Source organism: Momordica charantia (genome assembly GCF_013281855.1).
Source record: "Momordica charantia cultivar OHB3-1 chromosome 11 unlocalized genomic scaffold, Mcharantia_2.0 BLBB01000011.1, whole genome shotgun sequence".
In the NCBI taxonomy this organism is placed as follows: Eukaryota; Viridiplantae; Streptophyta; class Magnoliopsida; order Cucurbitales; family Cucurbitaceae; genus Momordica; species Momordica charantia.
In genome coordinates this window covers 14097842-14104474 of record NW_028275159.1, presented here as the reverse complement: position 1 = coordinate 14104474, position 6633 = coordinate 14097842, and the positions used below count along the sequence as shown (strand labels likewise).

The 6633-nt window shown below is 38.4% G+C and overlaps 1 long non-coding RNA gene across 1 annotated transcript; it reads left to right on the top strand.

The window, feature by feature from the left end:
• The first annotated feature begins 1737 nt into the window (after positions 1 to 1737).
• LOC148208148 (uncharacterized) lies at positions 1738 to 4716 on the top strand. Its single transcript, XR_015788718.1, has 2 exons — positions 1738 to 2719; positions 4419 to 4716. It is a non-coding gene; the product is annotated as an uncharacterized LOC148208148 (long non-coding RNA).
• Positions 4717 to 6633: the final 1917 nt, after the last annotated feature.

Here is a 6633-nt window from a genome sequence, read left to right as displayed (position 1 = left end):
AGATCGCGAGACCCGAGGGGTGGTGACTAGGGAGCATTATGATGAACTTAGGCACAAGTACGAGCTTTTTTTGGTTACTCAACGTGCCACATGTGCTTTCCTCAAGAAGATATACGGTGATGAAGCACCTTCATTCCCCGATGAGCTTGCGGCCGATTTACCATCTTTTTCCCGTTTTCCTACTGATTCCACCAACGATGAATCTTCCGATGATGAATAGGGGAGTATCTCCCTCTTTTTGTTTTGATATATGGATCTTGATTTTGTATGTTAGGTTGTTTAGTTTAGGTTGTTTAGATTAGTTTGCACATTAGGTTGTGTACATTGTGTTTTGTTCTTTTAGTTTGCATGATAGGTTTTTTTGCTTAGTTTTAGTTTTAGGTTAGTTGTCGGGATGTTGTGCTGTTAGGAATCTATATAAGTTGTGTTTTTGCATATGTTTAAAGTTCAAGCTTGCATGTTTCCTTGTTCTAGCTACTAGCTTGTCCTTGGCTTCTTCAATGCATCTTTTCTAAACTCTCAACATGTTCATCTTTTTTATGAAATGCTTTCCTTTGTTCTTTGTTTTTGTATCTTGTCGATGAGGATTCTTACGGGCATGAATAGGTTAGATTTCCTAGTTTTATGATCAAGCCATAAGTAATTTTCCATTCTTTTTGTTTTGGTTATAAAATTGTGTTCTGTTTCTTTTTGTTTTGAAACCTTAACTTTTTCATTGCTTTGGAAGACCTTGTCCTTTTTGTGCCAAAATTTTGCATCTCTCAAAATTTCTTTCCTCAGTGAGGACACTGTTTCCTTTAAGTTTGGGAGGGGGGGGATGGTGTGTGTCTTTTTGTTTTAAGAAAGAAAATGCATTTCATATTTTGGAAAAAGAGTCAAGAAAGAAAATGCAAGCAATAAAAGAGTCATATGCAAGAAAATTTTTTCGAAAGAAAGAGTTTGAAAAAGAGTACAAAAGAAGAAAAGCAAGTTCAAAAAAAGAGTCTTGAGAGAAAATAAGAGTGGGGGAAAGAAAATAAAAGTGATAGTAAGAAACGAGTGGTAAGAAACATGAGAGGAAAGAAAACGCACTTACTTTTTCACGACTCCCACTATAGACATTCATTTTGTTTAAATGGGTGGCGTTAGCATCTTGGAGGGTGGTAGCCTACATATTAAGGTGACTTCGTGAAAACCATTGTCGCCATCATTTTATGCCGGGTTGCTACCTAACAAGTTTCTATGAGTGGCTGTGGTTTGAAACTGATGTTAAGGTGTAACGCCCCGAGTTTCAGGTTATTTTTATTTTAAGTTTTAAATTGAGCATTTGGATTTTTTTTCCTTTAAGCTGTTAAATTAAATTATTTGATTTTAATTGGGAGTTTTAATTTTGGGTAAACTAGAATTAAGTTTAATTTCTTTGATTTCAGATAATTTAAGTTTTCGAACTTTGGAGGAGAGTTTTAATTAAATCTTAAATCCAAGGTTTTGGGAAATTTTTGGATTTTATTCTTGGGTCTTAGAGTTAAGTTAATCATTTTGTGTTGGGTTGTGGTGGATTTTATTCTTAATTACTAAAGTGTTTTCTTTGGGGTTTTGCTTTGGGCTTTCTTGTAAAATTGAGAATTTAGGTTTTTTAGTTTAAAACCAAAATTAAGAAGTTGGAATAAACGAAAATAAATTAAAGGAAAATGTTTTTAAATAAAACAAACCCTATTCCTCCTCCCTCTTCCTTATAGCCGCCCCCCCCCCCCCCAATTTCTTCTTCTTCCTCCTCACCATTGCAGCCGCCCCCACCCCCAACCATCCCTCACCGTCGGTGACCCGTGCAGCACCGCCGTCATCAACGATTATCTCGGCGAGCTCAGATCCGCGACGACAACGACTCAAGACGACTTGTAGCAACGGCGGCGCATCAATTCGGGTGTTCCAGTGGTGTTCAGCACTGATTTGTGTCGGTTGGGGTGTTTTCGGTGCGTTTTGCTGCTGTAAAAATGTAAAAAACAACTTAGTTCTGGGTGTTCAGCAATTACCCATGCCCGTTCGAAGTCCGAGTTACACTACCCACACCTTTTCAAGCTAGATCTATGTTACCCACACCTAATCGAAGTTGTTTTGTGGTAACGGATAGCAAAACGAAGTCGTTGGAAGTTGTTTCGGTGCATTCATCTGCTGCAAAACGTGGACAGCAGTGGTTTCGTGGCGTTCGACGCTTACCCACGCCCGTTCAAAGCTCGATTTACACTACCCACATCTTTTCAAGCTAGATCTAAGTTACCCACACATAAGCGAAGTTGTTTTGTGGTAACGGACAGCAAAACAAAGTCGTTGGAAATCGTTTCGGCGCGTTCCTTTGCTGCAAAACGTGGACAGCAGCAGTTTCGTGGTGTTTGGTGCTTATCCACACCCGTTCGAAGCCCGATTCACGTTACCCACCCTTGCTCGAGTTAGATAAGAGTTACCCACACCTAAGCAAAGTCGTTTTGTAGTAACGGATAGCAAAACAAAGTTGTTGGAAGTTGTTTCGACACGTTCCTCTGCTGCAAAACGTGGACAGCAGCAGTTTTGTGGTGTTTGGTGCTTACCCACACCCGTTTGAAACTCGATCTATGTTACCCACCTTTGCTTGAGTTAGATATGAGTTACCCACACTTAAACTGTCTTCTTGACATGCTGTTTTTTTTTTTATTTGAATGCCTAGGTGTCGAATCAACCGAAGAATTAGGAACATTGACAGTAGGTAAGTAGTTCTTACTTGGGGGATGTTTGTTATTTGAATATGTATGAATTGTTTGGTGCTTTCGGTGTGTTTATTATTTATTAATATGTAGGTTGATTGTGTCTTTGTGAATATTGGCTAATGATTATAAGTAGTTTGAATGAAATCATGTTGATTCTGGTGGTTTATAACTGATTTGCTTTGCGTTGTTGGATTTGATGCTTAGTGGTATTTATGAAAGCATTATGGATTATGAATTGTTTTATCGTTGTATGGTTGGGTTCATAAAAGCATACTGAAATAATGTGGGAGAAATTTGTTGTGTTGCGCATGCATGTTGGACATGTCATTTCATGTTTAGCTTACTGTCTTTGGTTATGGAAGCATGCTGGTTTTATTGTGAGTTGAGTGCTGCATGGGTCATGGCCTAGAAAGTATGTAGTAGGACTCTGGTGAAAGTTTGGTCCTTAATGAAGTGAATGGGTTATGTTGTGTTCTGATTACTATGAAATTTTTAGAGTGTTGGATGCATATATGGATATATGTCGACTACGTCTCTTTTGTGAATTATCTGCGCTGTGGTGTGTAAAGCATGCTGAGTGTTGAGAGAATGGTGTCCTCGTGATGTTGGATGGCCATGTCTGGATGATAGTGACATAGGTTTTGTGTATAACGTATGTTCCATTTTGTGAGATAATTTCTGCATGGGTCATGGCTGAAAAGCATGTAGGTCTCTGGTGAGAGTTCCGGGATGTAATATAGTAAATGGAGAACTAACAGGGCCAAAAAGGCTGGCACGTCACTGGTTGGGTATCAAGGCTCCAGGTGCAAAGGTCGGGGATCGATACCTCAACTTGGTAGAGTGAGTGTCGAGGCTCCGGTTACAAAGGGTCGGGGGTCAGCACGGTGATTCTATTTTGTTGAATTAGTATTGCGTGTTGATGTGGTGGCGGTCAAGGACCAATACGTTGAGTAGTCGTCGATACCTTGGGGATAAATGTCAAGGGTCGATGCACAGTTCAAGACTTTGGGAATAAATGGCAAGGTCGAATGCCAAGCTTCTGTAGATGAGTGTCGAGCCTTGGGGATAAATGGCAAGGGCCGATACGATTCAATGAGTTAGACTTGAGGAACTAACATAATGTGATGCACAGTTCAAAGCCTTGGGGATAAATGGCAAGGTCGAATGTCAAGCCTCTGTAGATGAATGTCGGGCCTTGGGAATAAATGGCAAGGGCCGAAACGATTCGAGGAGTGAGACTTGGAGGACTAACATAGTGTGATAGGTTAGGAGTTGCTTGGAGGCCAAGGACCAATACGTTGAGTAGTAGTTGAAGCCTTGGGGATAAATGTTAAGGTCCAACACCGAGCACCGTAGAGAATTGTCGGTGCTTTAGCTACGCGAGGTCAGGAGTCGGTACGACTCGAAGGAGTAAGTCTTGGAGGAATCAAGAAAGAGCACTAGTGAGTTAAGATGTGAGGCTGAGTTCGAGATGTATGGTATATTTTTAGTTAAACTTATATATAAACTGCTTCTTGAAATATGTTTCTTTCATTTAAGGCTCGAGATTAATGATAAGCATGATGTGTTGATTCTTTGATAAGCATGACACGTTGTATCCTTGATAAGCATGATATTTGTGCGTAACCCTTCAGATAAGGGCTGCTTACTGAGTACTATGGTTGTACTCATCCCTCTTTTCCTCCTCCAATTTTGTAGGTATCGAGCTAGCTCTTGAGATGGTGATGGCGAGGAGGAGATTTGACTAGAGAAACCATTTAACGTTGCATTGCTAATTTTCAATTAGGATAGGATAGTTATAGTTGTTTATTTGTAACTGAGTCTGTTGTTAGATTATTAAATTGGATTGTTAAGTTCTTTTTTTAAAGGATGTTTTAGGACTGACAGTTCATGATTCTTTTAAGAAAATTAATTTTGTTTAGCTACTTGAACTTTGATGATGTGATCTATTGAGGTTATTTATCAGGATAATACATTTGTTCAAGTTGAACTTGAATTAGCCTTTGCGTCGCTGTTATTCGAGAAAGTTAGTTTTGTGTAGTGGATAGTTTATGGTTAGTGAAGATTTTGGTGCAAAGCTTCTATAAGGTTGGATTGTTACTAAATTATTAACCGAGAAGAATTTGAGTTTCGTTAGAACTTTAGTGGTGTTTGTTTTGTTTAGTGCAAGGTTTTGTAAGTGTTATTAATCATAGTAGCGCAGCGGAAGCGTGGTGAGAATTTGTCAAAGTTTGTATTTCTAGTGGTTTAACTCTCTAGTACGAGTTATACTTTTCAAGTGGCTTTTAGTAACGTTCCCTGTTTGAATGTTGAAAATCCTGGGGTGTTTCATAAGGTGTTGAAAACCTCAAGGGCTAGTAGCCGGTCCACTTGATGTTAAAATGTTTGAATCAAAACGGAAGTGTGCATATTCCATGGTTTTGTAAAAGAGTTTTGTGTTTTAGAAAAGAAGAAGATTTAGAATCGTTTTTATTTTCAAAACAAAGGATGGTTTATGGTTTGTTGGCTTGAAAGTAAAGTTAGGACGTTTAGCTTGTGGAGCCTTTCCTGAGACTTATATGATTCATTTACTTAGGACATTTGGATTGTTGATCATTCATCTTTCTAGCATGTTAATTGTTTTAGATTTGTTGTTGTTGTTTTTGCTTGAGGACAAGCAAATGGCTAAGTTTGGGGGTGTGTTATAGTTGACTTTTTACTGCAGAAACATGTGTCAGTAGCCCTATTTGACCACGTTTTTGACCCATTTTCCATTATTATTTGCTGAAAAGGACCACATATTCTTAAAGTAGAACATACATAGATTATTTCTGCATAAAAGTCAAACTATGGTACTTTAGGAAAAATATGAGATAAATGCGGTCAAAGTTGGAAGAAAATAACAGAATTCTATTTTTTGCATAATTGCGCCCGACGCATTTTTGGAGGGCAATATGTCAAAACGCATGTTTTTATTAATGAAGGGCAAGGAGGACATTTCTCACATGTTCAAAACCGTGAGTCCAAGTCCAAGTGAGGTGGTTAGGTGAATCTCAACCATTTTCCACGTAAAATGCAGGGGAGTTTCAACCAACCTATGGTGCTATAAAATGAAGCCATCCATCCCTCAGCAAATCATCTCTTCCAAGCTTCATTTCATCTTCTTCTAGATGCTGTCTAGTTGTAGAACACGTTTTTAGGGTATATGTTCATGTTCTAGTTGTTCATTTCTTCGTTTTTCATGCTTTTACCTTTCGTATTGCTTTTAATTTTAGTTCTTACTTCCGTTCTTTGTTCATTCTGTTATTTTAAAGTTCTTTAGCGAGTTTCAACTCCCTTCACGGTCAAGAGAGAAGAGGATCAAGCTAGAACTCCTTGTACGACTTATTTATTCATTTAAATTCAATGAAAATATTTTCTTGATGTTTTTGTGCATTTACTTTAATTTAATTATGTTCTAAATTAGTTATCAACCTCCTTGTGGAATGCCTTAGTCAAATGATTTGATTTTCAACACGCTCGGGATTTTGGCTAGATTGCGCCTGACACTTTTTTGGGTTGGTTTCTAAAAACTTCTCTTTACGTCTTTTTTCCATTTCGCCAGTGGGGACTTGATTTATACATCAAAGCCTAACCATGGAAAGGTGAGTTAGGTAAAATAATAGGAAACCAATATGGGATGTGACTTAGAAATAAGCGCATAAAACATGGTCCTAGACATAGGCCCTCTGACCTATAATGCAAATGAGTTGGTAGATATTCTCTAGGATTGTAATCACACATAGGAATATGATTGTAGGTTACCCTAGCCTCTGCAGCAACCAAAAGCGGTAGTGAAAAAGTAGATCTCAAATCCCAAGAAAAGCTAGGAATTACGCCTGGTGCATTTTCCCAACATAGTGTGTTTTCCATGTTTTGCATCAAAACCAAGGTA